This window comes from Somniosus microcephalus, chromosome 23 (assembly GCF_052327205.1).
Source record: "Somniosus microcephalus isolate GS21.2 chromosome 23, FLI_Smic_1.0, whole genome shotgun sequence".
In the NCBI taxonomy this organism is placed as follows: domain Eukaryota; kingdom Metazoa; phylum Chordata; class Chondrichthyes; order Squaliformes; family Somniosidae; genus Somniosus; species Somniosus microcephalus.
Window position 1 is genome coordinate 67637419 of NC_141009.1, and position 19130 is coordinate 67656548.

The window sequence follows — 19130 nt, forward strand, 5'->3', positions numbered from 1 at the left end:
CTCACTGGGGTACACGGCGCTGATCTCAGTGGGCTGGTGCCCCAGGCCAGCCCTGAGTACACACCGGGTTGGAAGCTGGGCCTTCAGCTGTGTATCACTTTACCCGTCATGGCTTCACTCAGTTTAACTGGGCGATGTTGAAACTCATGGAAGGGACAAGATTCTCACAACACAAGATGATTGCTACATTTTCCAAAGTGTAGAATTCTGCTCAGGTTTAATCTTCAGATTAGTTTCTGGGTTAATTGGTTTTGTTTTCTCCAAAAAACACGAAGAAAAAATGGGAAGTGAAGCCCGGATCTGGAGTGAAATCCGCTGCAATTAGGCCATTTGCCAGCACAGCGTGGGAGAGAAAGTGACACAGCACTTCCTCCATCCCAATCCTCCACAGTGCCACGTGACACCCCTCCCCAGAGTGATGGTTGTTATGTTCATTAATAACTAGGCATTCTTATTATGAACACAGCGAGCTTCTAGCTAGTCATTTATTCAGTACACGTTCTCTAGGTACAGTATCTGTAGAGATGCAGCATGTGTGCTCCTGTGTGCAGGCTGCCATCTTGACTGTTGCCTTGTGGGTAGCCTAGCCTCATGGGTAATGTAGTCTTAATATATATACAGCTGGGTAGTGTAGTCTTATACATACAGCTATATACAGCTCTACGGCTCCACCTAGTGTCCACTATAGAATGACATGGTATTGATCATTACATCCCCTTTTCTTTGAGGTTTAACAAAATCAATATAATCAACTTTCAAGAAAACAATAAAGATAATATCAGTAACACTTTTGTTAGTGCTCTATAAACATAAATATTTTCAAAACAGTCAACACATTTTCAAAGCTTTACATTGTACTCAAAGATTAAGTCTATCAGGCCCTTTTACTTCACGTGTGGATCTTCTCAACACGGGTAAGTCTGATGTGTCTTCATGAGATTGTTCTGGTGGTGAATGACAAGATGCAATTGCGGCATTGTCATCAATCTGCTCTTGTATAGATCGAGGTCTCCTTGCGATCTTTGCTTGGAGAGGGTTTCAGTGTTTCCTTCACTCTTCATGCCATAACTCTCAATGTAGTCAATGCACTCTCGAAAAACTGCTGGCAGCTGGATCCCATCATACAGCATAGTCCACTCAGCAGCCTCGGCTAATGGAACACCAAAGATTGGCCTGAGGAAAGAAGGAGTATCCACCGGAACTGCTTCCTGCTCTGGTGCAGGCTTCTTCTTTTTCTCTTTCCACTGCTTAACAACATCTGCTGCGGTTATATCTTTGGACTTTTTCTCCTTGTGTTTTTCCTCTTTGTGCTTTTCTTCCTTTGGCTTCTCTTTGACCTTAAAGTCTTTTTCTTTCTTCTTGGAGAAACTAGGCTTTTTGAAGACATGGATACCCTTTGGCCTTTTCATCCTTGATGGGCTCTCTGCTTCATCACCTGAGTCATCTGGTCTGCTTATGGCACAGTTTATACGGTAGACTCTCTTGACCAGTTCTAAGTCTTCACAAGCTTTGTCACCTAGTATCGAATCAAGTCTTTCAGCCACAACAGAAAACATGAGATGATGCACTTTATCTTTGACTGTCACTTTGAGTCTGCATACACCTAAGCTATCTATTTTCTGTCCATTATAGCTCTTCAGTAGTACTGACTTTTTCTGTATTTTGGGCTTTTCTTTCATATTTTTTATGTCACTCATACTGATTAAGTTTGCTTTTGCCCCAGTGTCCAGTTTCAATGTAACTAATGCTCCATTTACCTGCAGTGGGATCATCCATTTGTCCACTTTTACTGCATTGACTTTATGTTCAGCATTGTCCATTTCTGAGGGCTGCACATTTTCTGTATCTTTTTTGATATCGTCACATGACACCATTCCTACAAAAAATGTCTCACTTAAATCAGTGTCCTCAATCACATTAACTTGTTGCCCTTTCGTTGTTTTTACTTTTGAAAAGCATTGTTTGGCAAAGTGATTCTTTCCATTACACTTTGTGCACATTTTTTTCAAACGCTGGGCATTGTCTTAACTGGTGTTTGTAACCACAGCGTTTACAATTAAAAATTTCATCCTCCGATTGCTTTTCATTTCTGTTCTGTCCACGTTTCTTCCCCTTGTAGGACACAGCACCGACAGCAGCATTATCACTCATTGCAATCGCATCATTATTGATTTCACTGAAAGTCTTCGCGTGCTTTCAAGCTAGCTCGCTGGCTTGGCATATTTTCACCGCATTTCCCAAATTTAGTTCGGTTTCTCTCAACAGACGTTCCCTGACTTTTTTATCATGAATACCAAACACAATCTGGTCACGAATCATGGATGCTTTGAGCTCAGTGAAATTACATGTCTGTGCTTTCAGTTTCAGATCAGTTATAAAGCTATCAAAAGTCTCATTTTGTTGCTGTGTCCAAGAACGGAAGATGTATCTTTCATACGTCTCATTCTTTTTGGGAGAGCAATGTGCATCAAATTTTTTTAGCACATCTTCTAATTTTCCTCTGTTCTCCTCTGGATTAAATACAAATGTATTAAATACCTCTATCGCCTGTGGGCCTGCAACCGTAAGCAGCAACGCTATCTTCCTTGCGTCTGGCTTCGTACCGAATCCGATGGCTGCAATTTAGAGTTCGAATTGTTGTTTAAAAATCCGCCAATTGTAGTCGACATTTCCCTCGAGATTCAAACACTCTGGTGGCTTCAAATTCTCCATGTCGCTTTTCACAATTTTCAGCAGATCTTCACCACCCTGGTACCATGTTATGTTCATTAATAAATAGACATTCTTATTATGAACACAGCTAGCTTCTAGCTAGTCATTTATTCAGTACACATTCTCTAGGTACAGTATCTGTAGAGATGCAGCATGTGTGCTCCTGTGTGCAGGCTGCCATCTTGACTGTTGTCTTGTGGGTAGCCTAGCCTCATGGGTAATGTAGTCTTAATATATATATACAGCTGGGTATTGTAGTCTTATACATACAGCTATATACAGCTCTACGGCTCCACCTAGTGTCCACTATAGAATGACATGTTATTGATCGTCACAATGGTGTTCATCGCACAGCCTCTACAAACTGGGGTGAGAGAAGCACTATCACAGGGAATACAGCCAGTGCGTGCCTGGGAGAGGAAGAGATAATCCCAGTGGATATCTCCTCAGCTTCCAAAGAAAACTCTTCAATCTCACCTTGTAGGGACCGGGTCCATGATTGGAGGGGGTGGTCGATATGAGTCATAGTGACTACCAGCTATTTCCCTCAACCCACATGTGGGCTGGGTACAGACTGCTAGTGTGTTCAATGGGGGCTGGGTACAGACTGCCAGTGTGTTCGATGTGGGCTGGGTACAAACTGGCAGTGTGTTCGATGTGAGTGGGGTACAGACTGGCAGTGTGTTCGATGTGAGTGGGGTACAGACTGGCAGTGTGTTCGATGTGAGTGAGGTACAGACTGGCAGTGTGTTCGATGTGAGTGGGGTACAGACTGGCAGTGTGTTCGATAGGGGCTGGGTACAGACTGGCAGTGTGTTCGATGTGAGTGGGGTACAGACTGGCAGTGTGTTCGATGTGAGGGGTACAGACTGGCAGTGTGTTCGATGTGAGTGGGGTACAGACTGGCAGTGCGTTCGATAGGGGCTGGGTACAGACTGGCAATGTGTTCGATAGGGGCTGGGTACAGACTGGCAGTGTGTTCGATGGGGGCTGGGTACAGACTGGCAGTGTGTTCGATAGGGGCTGGGTACAGACTGGCAGTGTGTTCGATAGGGGCTGGGTACAGACTGGCAGTGTGTTCGATGGGGGCTGGGTACAGACTGGCAGTGTGTTCGATAGGGGCTGGGTACAGACTGGCAGTGTGTTCGATAGGGGCTGGGTACAGACTGGCAGTGTGTTCGATAGGGGCTGGGTACAGACTGGCAGTGTGTTCGATGGGGGCTGGGTACAGACTGGCAGTGTGTTCGATAGGGGCTGGGTACAGACTGGCAGTGTGTTCGATTGGGGGCTGGGTACAGACAGGCAGTGTGTTCGATAGGGGCTGGGTACAGACTGGCAGTGTGTTCGATAGGGGCTGGGTACAGACTGGCAGTGTGTTCGATGGGGGCTGGGTACAGACTGGCAGTGTGTTCGATAGGGGCTGGGTACAGACTGGCAGTGTGTTCGATAGGGGCTGGGTACAGACTGGCAGTGTGTTCGATAGGGGCTGGGTACAGACTGGCAGTGTGTTCGATGGGGGCTGGGTACAGACTGGCAGTGTGTTCGATGGGGGCTGGGTACAGACTGGCAGTGTGTTCGATGGGGGCTGGGTACAGACTGGCAGTGGGCTCCGCGGAGTGCTGAGAGAGTGCAGATGTCGCTAATTTACAGAATGCAGTATTTAATTAATTTATTACCATGAAGTGAGTGCGGCCCTGGGAAAGGCACGAGCTCTGAGTATGATGGATGCGGTCTGGTGTGACCCTGGAACTGCAGGCGATGGGAGCTCTTGTATCGGGGAGATCAGTGCCATTTGGAGTCCAGCCGATTGCACAAACTGTCCAGCTTTCCTCTGATCAGTTTAGTTTTATACAGAAAACAAGGTCCAAGTTCTCATTAGAGCATTGGCATTGGATGTTAATGCTGCTTAAAGGGACGCTTCAGTCCTTGTCCATGCACTGAGCTCTGGAACCAGTACAGTCACTGCCTCAGTCTGACACCCTCCAACATTCAGCTGTACACTTCTTCCTTTCAAAAATCATCTCAGTTAAGTTCAATTTTATTTGCCATATGTAACCAGTACAAGTACAATGGAATGCTTACTCCCCGTAGGGACGCGTCAGCTATACATACAGCGCCGCGTTCAGAGAGTCAATACAATGGCTTCCCGTGGCAGTGGGAGCACGATGTCCCTCAGCCGCTCCGTCCTCCTCGTCACCGCGGCCTCCTCCTCACTGTTGCCGGCTCCACGTGTGGTGGCCTGCTTCTCACGATCCGACCTCTGGCCGCCATACCCGGCTCCCCTCCTCCCAGTCGGACTGCGAGTTTCCCGCCATGGAGCTGCCAGCCGACGTGTTGCAGCGGGTCGTCGTGGCTGCTGCCGCTGCTCGTTGCGCTGCCTCCGCCCGACTCGCCGAACACATCGTCGGGATGTGAATGCTCCAGTCGCCGCGACCGCCGGCTCCACGGTCCGACGGCCCGGGGCCTGCTTCTCCCTCTCACGGTTCGGCCTCTGGCCGCCATGCTCGGCTCCCCTCCTCCCAGTCGGAATTCCTTCCCGCCGAGGAGCTGCCGGCCGACGTGCTCCAGCGGGTCGACGTGGCTGCTGCTGCTGCTCACCGCGCTGCACTGCCTCTGCCCGACTCGCCGAGCACCTCGCTCCGGTTGCAGGAGCGAGCAGCGAGAGCTGGCCGCCCGAAGCAGGGAGAGCGCTCTCAGCACCGGACCGTCACGGCCGCCATCTTGACTCCCTTTCTTCATTGGGTTCCACAGGCTTTACCACTGCCTCTCAACGCACGTGACCACTGCCTCTCAACGCACGTGACCACTGCCTCTCAACGCACGTGACCACTGCCTCTCAACGCACGTGACCACTGCCTCTCAACGCACGTGACCACTGCCTCTCAACGCACGTGACCACTGCCTCTCAACGCACGTGACCACTGCCTCTCAACGCACGTGTCCACTGCCTCTCAACGCACGTGACCACTGCCTCTCAACGCACGTGACCACTGCCTCTCAACGCACGTGACCACTGCCTCTCAACACTGGTCTGAGCACAAATTGGAGTGATGGCTACAAGCCTGAGGACACTGAAGAGAGAGAGGTTAGACCGGGCCGGGGCTAGGGTAGGGTCTTTAGAACCTGATTGTGTGCAATAGAAAGGTACCAGGCTCGAGAGAGTATAGTTAGAAGGAAAGGCCCATAAAACTGCTGCTTTATTTGATGGAACAGAGAAGGTTTAGAGTGACCTAACAGAGGTCTTGAGAGGATAAATAGTGAAAGATTGATCCCACTGGTTAGCAAGTCCGTGGCAAAGGGCAGGACTGAGGACTAGTAGAACGGAGAGGGAAGCTCGACCGAATGTTTTCATAGAAACATAGAAGAGAGGAGCAGGAGTAGGCCCTTCGAGCCCGCTCCGCCATTCAATGAGATCATGGCTGATCATCCAAACTCAGTACCCTGTCCCTGCCTTCTCCCCATATCCCTTGATCCCTTTAGCCTTAAGAAATCTATCCAACTCTTTCTTGAATATATTTAATGAACTGGCCTCCGCTGCCCTCTGTGGCAGAGAATTCCACAGGTTCACCACTCTCTGGGTGAAGAAATTCCTCCTCATTTCAGTCCTAAATGGCTTACCCCTTATCCTTAGACTATGACCCCTGGTTCTGGACTCCCTGGCCATCAGAAACATCCTTCCTGCATCTAGTCTGTCCAGGCCTGACAGAATTTTATAGGTTTTGATGAGATCCCCTCTCAATCTTCTAAACTCCAGTGAGTATAAGCCCAATCGACACAATCTCTCCTCATACATCATTCCTGCCATCCCAGGTATCAGCCTGGTGAATCTTCGCTGCACTCCTTCCATGGCAAGAACGTCCTTCCTCAGGTAAGGCGACCAAAACTGCACACAATACTCAAGGTGCGGTCTCACCAAGGCCCTGTACAACTGTAGCTATTCGAACACGGAATGCATTACCACAAGGGCCATTGAGGCAGAGACTAGAACATTATTTAAAAGCATAGAAGATAGGAGCAGGAGTAGGCCATTCGGCCACTCGAGCCTGCTCCTAAATGAGATTATGGCTGATCATCCAAATTCACTACCCTGTTCCTGCCTTCTCCCCATATCCCTTGATCCCTTTAGCCTTAAGAAGTATATCTAACTCCTTCTTGAATATATTTAATGAATTGGCCTCTACTGCCTTCTTTGGCAGAGAATTCGACAGGTTCACCACTCTCTGGGTGAAGAAATTCCTCCTCATCTCTGTCCTAAATGGCTTACCCCTTATCCTTAGACTGTGACCCCTGGTTCTGGACTCCCCGGCCATCGGGAACATCCTTCCAGCATCTAGTCTGTCTAGTTCTGTTAGAATTTTATAAGTTTCGATGAGATCCCCTCTCAATCTTCTAAACTCCAGCGAGTACAAGCCCAATCGACCCAATCTCTCCTCATACGTCATTCCTGCCATCCCAGGTATCAGCCTGGTGAATCTTCGCTGCACTACCTCCATGGCAAGAACATCCTTCCTCAGATAAGGCGACCAAAATTGCACACAATACTCAAGATGTGGCCTCACCAAGGTCCTGTTCAACTGCAGCAAGACATCCTTGTTCCTGTACTCAAACCCTCTCGCTACGAAGGCCAACATACCATTTGCCTTCTTAACCGCCTGCTGCACCTGCATGCTTACTTTCAGCGACTGGTGCACAAGGACGCCCAGGTCTCGTTGCACTTCCCCTTCTCCCAATCTATTGCCATTTAGATAATAATCTGCCTTCCTGTTTTTGACACCAAAGTGGATAACCTCGCATTTATCCACGTTATATTGCATCTGCCATGCTTCTGCCCAATCACCCAGCCTGTCCAAATCATACTGGAGTTTCTCGGCATCTTCCTCATAGCACACACACCCACCCAGCTTTGTGACGTCTGCAAACTTGGAGATATTACATCTAGTTCCCTCGTCCAGATCATTAATATATATTGTGAATAGCTGGGGTCCAAGGACCGATCCCTGCGGTACCCCACTAGTCACTGCCTGCCAATCGGAAAAAGAGCCGTTTATTCCAACTCTTTGCTTTCTGTCTGCCAACCAGTTCTCTATCCAAGTCAATACCTTGCCCCCAATCCCATGTGCCTTAATTTTACATGCTAATCTCTTATGCGGGACCTTATCGAAAGCCTTTTAAAAATCCAAATACACCACATCCACTGGTTCTCCCTTATCTATTTTACCAGTTACATCCTCAAAAAATTCGAGTAGATTAGTCAAGCACGATTTACCTTTTGTAAAGCCATGTTGACTTTGTCCGATCCGGTCACTTTTTTCCAAGTGCTCTGCTATTACATCCTTTATAATGGACTCTAGCATTTTCCCCACTACCGATGTCGGGCTTACCGGTCTGTAATTCCCCGTTTTCTCTCTACCACCCTTTTTGAACAGTGGGGTAACATTAGCTACCCTCCAATCCATGGGTACTGTTCCAGAGTCTATTGCATTTTGGAAGATGACCAGCAATGCATCTACTATTTCTAGGGTCACTTCCTTAAGTACCCTAGGATGTAGATTATCAGGCCCTGGGGATTTATCGGCCCTCAATCCCATCAATTTCCCTAACACCATTTCCCTACAAATACTGATTTCTATCAGTTCCTCCCTTTCATCAGACCCTATGTTCCCCGACATCTCTGGGAGGTTATTTGTGTCCTCCTTTGTGAAGACAGAACCAAAGTATGTATTTAATTGGTCTGCCGTTTCTTTGTTCCCCATTATAAATTCCCCCGATTCTGACTGCAAGGGACCTACGCTTGACTTCACCAATCTTTTTCTCTTCACATGTCTATAAAAGCTTTTACAGTCAGTTTTTATGTTCCCTACAAGCTTACTCTCATACTCTATTTTCCCCCTCTTAATTAATCCCTTTCTCCTCCTTTGTTGAATCCTAAACTGCTCCCAATCCTCAGGTTTACTGCTTTTTCTGACCAATTTATATGTTCTTTCCTTGGATCTTATGCTATCCCTGATTTCCCTTGTTAGCCACGGTTGAGTCACCTTTTTTGTTTTATTTTTATGCCAAACTGGGATGAACAAATTCTGTAGTTCATCCATGCGATCTTTGAATGTTTGCCATTGCCCATCCACCGTCAGCCCTTTGAGTGACATTCTCCAATCAATCCTACCCAACTCGCACCTCATACCATCGTAGTCTCCTTTATTTAAATTCAGGACCCTAGTCTCTGAGTCAACTATTTCACTCTCCATCTTAATGAAGAATTCTATCATATTATGATCGCTCCGACCCAAGGGGCCTCACACAACAAGATTGCTAATTAATCCTTTCTCATTACATAATACCCAGTCTAAGATGGCCTGATCTCTAGTTGGTTCCTCGACATATTGGTCCAGGAAACCATCCCGTAAACACTCCAGGAATTCCTCCTCCACAGTATTGTTACTAATTTGGTTAGCCCAATCTATATATAGATTAAAGTCACCCATGATAACTGCCGTGCCCTTATTGCACGCTTCTCTAATTTCCCGTTTAATGCCATCCCCAACCTCCGCATTACTGTTGGGAGGTCTATATACCACTCCCACTAACGTTTTCTGCCCCTTGGTATTTCTCAGTTCTACCCATACATATTCCACATCATCAGAGCTAATATCCTTCCTTTCAATTGTGTTAATCCCTTCTTTAACCAGCAATGCTACCCCACCTCCTTTTCCTTTCTGTCTATCTTTCCTGAATATTGAATACCCCTGAATGTTGAGTTCCCAGCCTTGGCCACCCTGGAGCCATGTTTCCGTAATCCCAATCATATCATATTCGTTTACCTCTACTTGCGCAGCTAATTCATCCACCTTATTACGAATGCTCCTCGCATTAAGACACAAAGCATTGGAAATAACAACAGCAGCAACAACTTGCATTTATACAGCATCTTTAACATAGTAAAACATCCCAAGGCACTTCACAGGAGCATTACTGGACAAAATTTGACATTGAGCCACATGAGATATTTGGACAGGTGAACTAAAGCTTCTTCAAAGAGGTAGGTTTTAAAGAGCATCATAAAGGAGGAAAGAGAGGTAGAGAGATTCATGGAGGGAATTCCAGAGCTTAGGGCCTCGGCAGCTGAAGGCACGGCCGCCAATGGTGGAGCGAAGGAAATCAGGGATGCGCAAGAAGCCAGAATTGGAGGAGCGCAGAGATCTCGGGGGCGTTGTAGGGCTGGAGGAAATTACAGAGATAGGGAGGGACGAAGCCATGGAGGGATTTGAAAACAAGGATGAGAATTTTAAAATTGAGTCTTTGCCGGACTGGGAGCTAGTGTAGGTCAGCGAGCACAGAGGGGAGATGGGTGAACGGGACTTGGTGCAAGTTAGGATAGGGGCACGCGAAAGGAGGAATGTAATCGGATTTGGAGAAAGGGCAGAGCAATGGGGTTGGAGTAGGCAGCCCCTGCTGAGGAGCCAGCATCGGGACAGATGTGCAATGCCAAATATCACATCTGTATCTCTATGGCTGAGAGTTTTCAGGAATCACCGGGTGTAAGGGTTTGTTTATTCTTTTCCTTGTCCTGACCTTGGACCATAAATGGACAGCACTCATGCATAAAGCCTATTTTATGAAATATCTTTATTTATGTTTTATACCCTTATTAAAAAGCCCTGCTGTGGTGACACTGATAGTTTCCTAGTGTACATTGTCGGCCATCTCCCCATGCTGACAAGAGGCTGTTTAAAGAGCTCGGTGGAGCTGATCCTCTGTCAACTGTTGTGTATTGAGGGTACGGCAGCATCGTGGTTATGTTACTGGGCTAGTAATCCAGAGACGTGAGTTCAAACGGCAACTGTGGAATTTAAATTCAGTTAATTAAATAAATTTGGAATCTTAAAAAAAAAAGCTTGTATGGTGACCATGAAATACCGGATTGTCGTAAAAACCCATCTGGTTCACTAATGTCCTTCAGGGAAGGAAATCTGCCGCCCTTACCCGGTCTGGCCTATATGTGACTCCAGACCCACAGCAATGTGGTTGACTCTTAACTGCTCTCTGAAATGGCCTAACAGCCACTCAGTTGAACCAAACTGCTGTGACAAAGTCAGCGCTGTACCTTCACCACACGGACTGCAGCGGTTCAAGTAGGCGGCTCACCACCACCTACTCAAGGGCAATTAGGGATGGCCAATAAATGCCGGCCTTGCCAGTGACACCCACATAGAGTCATAGTCATAGAGTCATAGAGTTATACAGCACAGAAAGAGGCCCTTCGGCCCATCGCGTCCGCGCCGGCCATCAAGCCCTGTCTATTCTAATCCCATTTTCCAGCATTTGGTCCGTAGCCTTGTATGCTATGGCATTTCAAGTGCTCATCCAAATGCTTCTTGAATGTTGTGAGGGTTCCTGCCTCTACCACCCTTTCAGGCAGTGAGTTCCAGATTCCAATCACCCTCTGGGTGAAAAAGTTCTTCCTCAAATCCCCTCTAAACCTCCTGCCCCTTACCTTGAATCTATGCCCCCTTGTTATTGACCCCTCTACTAAGGGAAAAAGTTCCTTTCTATCTACCCTATCTGTGATGATGATAACTTCCGGGAAGTTATGTCATCACTTCCTGTGAACTATGAACTATGAACTGTGTACATACCTCACTTCCTGTCATGCCACTTCCTGTTGGACTGGTATAAATACTGGTTTGTTCAGTATTGTAAGAGGCTTCTACCAGAGGCATGGTAAAGACCTCTCTTGTATATAGTGTGTTTATAAGTTACTTAAAGCTTACTTTAAAGTTACTTGATGGTAAGACTCCTTTTTCTTACATCAATTTAAGTAACTTAATATTTACACTCACAAATACTAGACCTTCGGACAAACTCGGAGTTAAGGATCCAGGGAACCACCCATCATGGAGAGAATCCTTAGACCTATTCGTCTGGACTTGGACCCGAATACACCAGCAGCTGGCAGGGTATGGAAGCATTGGTACCGTACTTTTGAGAATTTTCTGGATGAATGTAAAGCGGATGCTCCTACTAGATTGAGGATACTTATCAACTATGTGACCCCAAAAGTGTTCGAATATGTTGATGAATGGGATAATTACGATGAGGTGATTCGGGCACTTAAGAAACTGTATGCCAAGACCCCAAATGAGGTCTATGCTAGACATCTACTGGCCACAGCCCAACAAGCGCCAGGGGAATCAATTAACGAATTACTGCAAGAACTTCGCAGGCTCAGCGTAGATTGTAACTTTCAGGCAGCCTCGGCTGAGCTGTACCGCAAAGAAATGATTCGTGATGCTTTCATCTGCGGGATTGCCTCTCCATTTATACGCCAGCGTCTACTAGAAAGTAAAACACTTGAGCTACAAAAAGCTTTTGACCTAGCTTGTTCTCTGGATTTGGCAAAGAGAAATGCAGACCTCTATCAGCTGCCCAGATCTCGATCTGCTGCTGTAACTGCAACCAGACAATTCAAGCGGTCTCAGGTGAACCCTATCATGGGGGAATCTAATTCTGATAATTCTGATGAAGAAGAGGAGGATGACCCCACTTCAGCAGCCTCTTGGCAATCTAGGAAGGAATGCTTCTTTTGTGGAGATGCTTTTCACCCTAGGAAAACCTGCCCTGCTCGCAATGCAATCTGCAGTTATTGCAAAAAAAAAGGACACTTTGCTAAAGTTTGCCTATCAAGGGCCTCTACGAGGGCCAATCCAGCTAAGGCCTACCGAACTGCCCCAACTAGGACCTATCAAGCTTCCTCTCGAGCTCTCTCCCGAAGAAGCACACCGAGAGTTTTAGCCACTCTCTGTGCAACGACACCAATTACAGCTGCTTGCCCACAGAACTTGTCTCATGCAGCCACAAAAATTTCAATTAAAGGGCATACCTTAGATGCCTTAATTGACTCAGGAAGTACTGATAGTTTCATTAAGGAACAGATTGTTGCGAAATTGAAACTACATGTCTTCCCATCGGACCAGGCAATTGCGATGGCTCAGTCATCACTTAATACCAGAATCTCCAGCTTTTGTGTTGTTGATATGACACTTCATGGTCGTATGTATCCCTCCACCCGACTTTCGGTGCTCAAGGACTTATGTAGTGATCTCCTCTTAGGGCTGGACTTCCAAAAACAGCATAAGAAACTCACCATTGAGTTTGGTGGATCCAAACCCGGACTTACTATTTCTAATATACCGTCTAAATTACCGTTTTGTGCATTGTCAGCAGCTTCACTTGATGAACCCTCATTATTTGCCAGTATTCCGCCTCGATGCAAACCAATAATAACGAAATCGCGGCGCTTTAATCAGGAAGACCAATCTTTTATTGCGGCTGAAATCTCTCGACTTCTAGCAGAGGATATCATCGAACCATGTTCGTCGCCCTGGCGGGCTCAAGTCGTCATTGTCAAGAACCCTCTAAAACCTCACAAACAGCGACTATGCATCGATTATTCGCAAACCATCAATCAATATACCGACTTGGACGCCTACCCATTGCCACGCATTGATGATATGGTTAATAAACTGGCCGAATACAAAGTGTTCTCAACTTACGATTTAAAAAGTGCCTATCATCAGTTACACTTGAAGGTCTCAGATAAGCAGTACACAGCCTTTGAGGCTAATGGACGGCTGTACCAATTTCGTCGCCTCCCATTCTGGGTTACTAATGGAGTGGCTGTCTTCCAACGGGCAATGGATGGTCTGGTTAAGCAGGAAAACCTAAGGGACACTTTTCCCTATCTTGATAACATTACCATTGCAGGTCACGATCAACAGGAACACGACGCCAACCTCCAAAAATTTCGGGATGCCCTCCATCACCGTAATTTGACCCTGAATGAATCCAAATCTGTTGAGTCGCAACCGACCATCAACATCCTTGGCTACTGCGTAGGCAATGGTATCATTAAGCCAGACCCAGAAAGACTTCGCCCGCTCCAAGAGCTCCCGTCACCTAAGAATCCGGCTTCTTTACGTCGGGCTCTCGGTCTGTTTGCATACTACGCTAAATGGATTCCTCATTTTTCGGACAAAACCCAACCCTTGCTGCATGCTAGATCATTTCCACTGGGAACAGCGGCTGTTGCAGCCTTTAACCTTCTCAAAAAACAGTTGGAGAAAGCGGCTCTTCACTCCATCGATGAGAATCTCCCTTTCGTGGTTGAATGTGATGCCTCGGAGGTGGCGATCTCGGCTACTCTGAATCAGGAAGGTCGTCCTGTAGCATTTATTTCCAGGACCTTACAAGGTGCCGAGCTACATTATCCTCCGGTTGAGAAAGAAGCCACAGCCATCATAGAGGCAGTACGGAAGTGGAACCATTTTCTAGCTCGCCAGCACTTTACATTGATCACGGACCAACGATCAGTCGCCTTCACGCTCGATAATCGAAAACGAACCAAAATTAAGAATAATAAAATACAACTTTGGAGGATGGAACTGGCCTCTTTTGGTTATACCATTCTCTATCGGCCTGGCAAGGAGAATGTGGCCCCGGACACCCTCACACGGGCATTCTGCTCCACTATGTCATCCTCTACTCTCATGGATGTCCACAATGGATTGTGTCATCCTGGCGTTACGCGCATGCTACATTTCGTACGATCACGGAATCTCCCTTTTTCCACTGGAGATGTAAAGAAAATATGCTCAGAATGCCGGCTTTGTGCGGAATTAAAACCTCAGTTCTTCCGCCCCTCAGATGGTATACTCATACATGCAACCCAACTGATGCAACGACTTAGCATCGATTTTAAGGGCCCAGTGCCCTCTTCAACTCGGAACACATATTTGCTCACCATGATCGACGAATATTCACGTTTTCCGTTTGCCTTCCCCTGCTCCAATATGCTGGTGTCCACAGTAATCTGCTGCCTTGAGCAGGTATTTTCTCTCTGTGGCATGCCGGCTTATATTCACTCAGATCGGGGTCCATCCTTTATGTCAAGGGAACTCAAGGACTACCTCTCAGAACGGGGAATTGCTACAAGCAAAACAACACCATACCATCCCATCGGAAATGGGCAGGTAGAGAGGTATAACGGTATCATCTGGAATTCCGTACGTCTCGCTTTAAGATCTCGGGGCCTACCAGACCAGCAATGGGAAACAGTGCTTCCGGATGCATTGCACTCTATACGGTCCCTGCTTTCTACAGCCACAAATACTACACCTCATGAGCGGCTCACAGAATCACAGAATCCTCACAGTGCAGATAGAGGCCATTTCGGCCCATCGAGCCTGCACTGACACATATCCCACCCTATCCCCGTAACCCCACGTATTTAATCCCCTAACACTAAGGGTCAATTTATCATAGCCAAATCAACCCAAATCAACCTAACCTGCACATCTTTGGACTGTGGGAGGAAACCGGAGCACCCGGAGGAAACCCACGCAGACACAGGGAGAATGTGCAAACTCCACACAGACAGTCGCCCGAGGCCAGATTGGAACCCGGGTCCCTGGCGCTGTGAGGCAACAGTGCTAACCACTATGCCACCGTGCCCTCCTTTGGATTCCAGCGTCGCTCATCTCATGGGACATCACTCACGTCATGGCTAACTACTCCTGGACCTGTATTACTCCGAAGATACGTTCGGACGTCTAAAAATGACCCTCTCGTAGACGAGGTCGAACTAACCGATGCCAACCCCACCTATGCAAACATACGATATTCCGACGGCCGAGAATCTACCGTATCATTACGGGATCTGGCTCCCTGCCCACCAGGACCTAGTGGGACATCGGGTGATGGCATTTCACCAGGAAACTCTTGGGACCTATCGGGTACCCCTCTCCAGGATCCTGATCGGACACCAACTAGCTTGGTGCCGGTAGAACCCCGTACTCAAAGTTGCGACCCTCCCAGTACCGCGCATGAAAGTACTGATCCGCCACAGACCAGCTCTGCACCTCCCTCTGAACAGAGGCAGTCCGACTTTGAACCTATTGGGGCTCGTACTGGAAGCCATGATCTCCCCGACCCTTCACAGGGCAATCCAGGCCACACAGACTCTGACCAATGGCCAACCGCATGTAAGCGGACCAGCGACCCTCTACGACGGGAATCCAAACGGGTGCGACTCTTCCTTGTTCGGCGGCTGCGGACCAAAAGGTAGACCACAGCCTCCTAATCCTGCAGGAGGGAAGAATGTGATAATAACTTCCGGGAAGTTATGTCATCACTTCCTGTGAACTGTGAACTATGAACTGTGTACATACCTCACTTCCTGTCATGTCACTTCCTGTTGGACTGGTATAAATACTGGTTTGTTCAGTATTGTAAGAGGCTTCTACCAGAGGCATGGTAAAGACCTCTCTTGTATATAGTGTGTTTATAAGTTACTTAAAGCTTACTGATGTGCCTCAATAATTCCGAGACTCGATATTAGCGAAACAAAACAAGGCTTTTATTAACTTAGAAGGTAACACGCAGTGGAGAGAGGTATCTTCCATCTGGAGGTCTGCAGTACTGGATATGAGGCCAGACTGAGCTTGCTTACATAGGGGCCAGGTATGGGCGGAGCCCTACACCAATACATTACAATATACAATACAATGGTGAGGAGACGGAACTGAGGTAAGGGAACTGAAACCTGAAACCAACCACAGTCACAGGCAGTGATGAATGGAATATTTCATCACACTTACTTTAAAGTTACTTGATGGTAAGACTTCTTACATCACTATCTATGCCCCTCATAATTTTGTATACCTCAATCAGGTCCCCCCTCAGCCTTCTCTGCTCCAAGGAAAACAACCCCAGCCTGTCCAGTCTTCATAGCTGAAGCGCTCCAGCCCAGGTAACATCCTGGTGAATCTCCTCTGCACCCTCTCCAAAGCAATCACATCCTTCCTATAGTGTGGCGACCAGAACTGCACACAGTATTCCAGCTGTGGCCTAACCAGCGTTTTGTACAGCTCCATCATAACCTCCCTGCTCTTATATTCTATGCCTCGGCTAATGAAGGCAAGTATCCCATATGCCTTTTTAACCACCTTATCCACCTGTTCTGCTGCCTTCAGGGATCTATGGACATGCAGACCAAGGTCCCTCTGATCCTCTGTCTTTCCTAGGGTCTTACCATTCATTGTGTATTCCCTTGCCTTGTTAGTCCCTCCAAAATGCATCACCTCACACTTTTCAGTGTTAAATTCCATTAGCCACTGTTCCGCCCATCTGACCAACCCATCTATATTGTCCTGCAGACTGAGGCTACCCTCCTCGCTATTTACCACCCCACCAATTTTCGTGCCATCTGCGAACTTACTGATCATACCTTTTACATTCACATCCAAATCATTAATGTAGACCACAAACAGCAAGGGACCCAGCACCGATCCCTGCGGTACCCCACTGGACACAGGCTTCCAGTCACAAAAACAACCTTCGACCATCACCTTCTGCCACTAAGCCAGTTTTGGATCCAGTGTGCCAAGGCACCCTGGATCCCATGGGCTCTTACCTTCTTGACCAGTCTCCTGTGCGGGACTTTATCGAAAGCCTTACTGAAATCCATGTATACCACATCCACTGCACTACCCTCATCCACACACCTAGTCACCCCGTCGAAAAATTCAATCAAATTGGTCAGACATGATCTTCCCTTGACAAAGCCATGCTGACTATCCCTGATTAATCCTTGCCTCTCCAAGTGGAGACTAATTCTGTCCCTCAGAATTTTTTCCAATAATTTCCCTACCACTGATGTTAGGCTTGTAATTCCCTGCTTTATCCCTACTACCCTTCTTGAATAATGGTACTACATTAGCTGTTCTCCAGTCCTCTGGCACATCCCCTGTGGCCAGAGAGGTTTTGAAAATTTGTGTCCGAGCCCCTGCAATCTCCTCCTTTGCCTCACACAGCAGCCTGGGATACATCTCGTCCGGGCCTGGGGATTTATTCACTTTTAAGCCTGCTAAAACCGCTAGTACCTCCTCCCCCTCGATGCTAATATGTTCAAGTATATCACAGTCCCCCTGCCCGATTTCACAGAATCACAGAAACCCCACAGTGCAGATAGAGGCCATTTCAGCCCATCGAGCCTGCACCGACACATACCCTACCTGATTCCCCGTAACCCCTACACCAACACACATCCCACCCCCGTAACCCCACGTATTTAATCCCCCTAACACTAAGGGTCAATTTATCATAGCCAATCAACCTAACCCGCACATCTTTGGACTGTGGGAGGAAACCGGAGCACCCGGAGAAAACCCACGCAAACACGGGGAGAATGTGCAAACTCCACACAGACAGTCGCCCGAGGCCAGATTCGAACCCGGGTCCCTGGCGCTGTGAGGCAACAGTGCTAACCACTATGCCACCGTGCTGCCCTATTTCTATGGCTAAATCGTCCTTCTCCATAGTGAACACAGATGCAGGAAATTCATTTAAAACCCCACCTACATCTTCTGGCCCCACACACAGATTGCCACTTTGGTCCCTAATGGGACCTACTCTTTCCCTAGTTATCCTCTTGCCCTTAATATATTAATAAAACACCTTAGGATTTTCCTTTATTTTGCTCGCCAGTGTTATTTCATGGCCCCTCCTCGCTCTCCTAATTTCTTTTTTAATTATCCCCCTGCACTTTTTATACTCCTCTAGGGCTTCCTCTGTCTTTAGTCCTTTGTGTCTGCCAAAAGCCCCCCTTTTTTTCCTAATCCATTCTCGTATATCCCTTGACATCCAAGGTTCCCTGGGCTTGTTGGTCCCACCCTTGACCTTTACGGGAACATGTTGCCATTGTACTCTCTCAATTTCCTTTCTGAAAGACTCCCATTGCTCCGATGTGGATTTTCCTACAAGTAGCCACTTTGGCCAGATCCTGCCTTATCATATTAAAATCGGCCTTCCCCCAATTTAGAACCTTTATTCCCGGTCCATCTCTGTCCTTTTCCATGACTGCCTTAAATCTCACCGAATTATGGTCACTGTCACCAAAGTGCTCACCTACTAACACTTCTACCACTTGCCCGGCCACATTCCCTAGAATTAGGTCCAGTACTGCCCCCTCTCTTGTAGGACTTTCTACATGCTGGCTCAAAAAGCTCTCCTGGATGCACTTTAAGAATTCTGCACCCTCTAAGCCTTTCACACTCTGACTATCCCAGTTAATATTGGGGAAGTTGAATTCCCCCACTATTATTACCCTATTATTTGCACATTTCTCTGAGATTTGCCTACATATCTGTTCCTCTATCTCCCCCTGACTGTTTGGGGGCCTATAGTACACTCCCAGCAAAGTGCTTGCTCCCTTTTTTTTTTTAAGTTCTACCCATATGGCCTCATTAGAGGAACCTGCTAAGATATCATCCCTCCTTACAGCAGTAATTGACTCCTTAATTAATATTGCGATACCCCCTCCTCTTACTCCCCCCCTCTGTCTCGCCTGAAGATTCTACACCCCG

At 47.3% G+C, this 19130-nt stretch overlaps 1 protein-coding gene across 1 annotated transcript in view; it reads left to right on the forward strand.

Annotated features, from left to right (window-relative positions):
• Window positions 1-19130, forward strand: part of LOC147101935 (uncharacterized) — a 259966-nt gene that overhangs the window by 126463 nt on the left and 114373 nt on the right. The window lies entirely within an intron of this gene.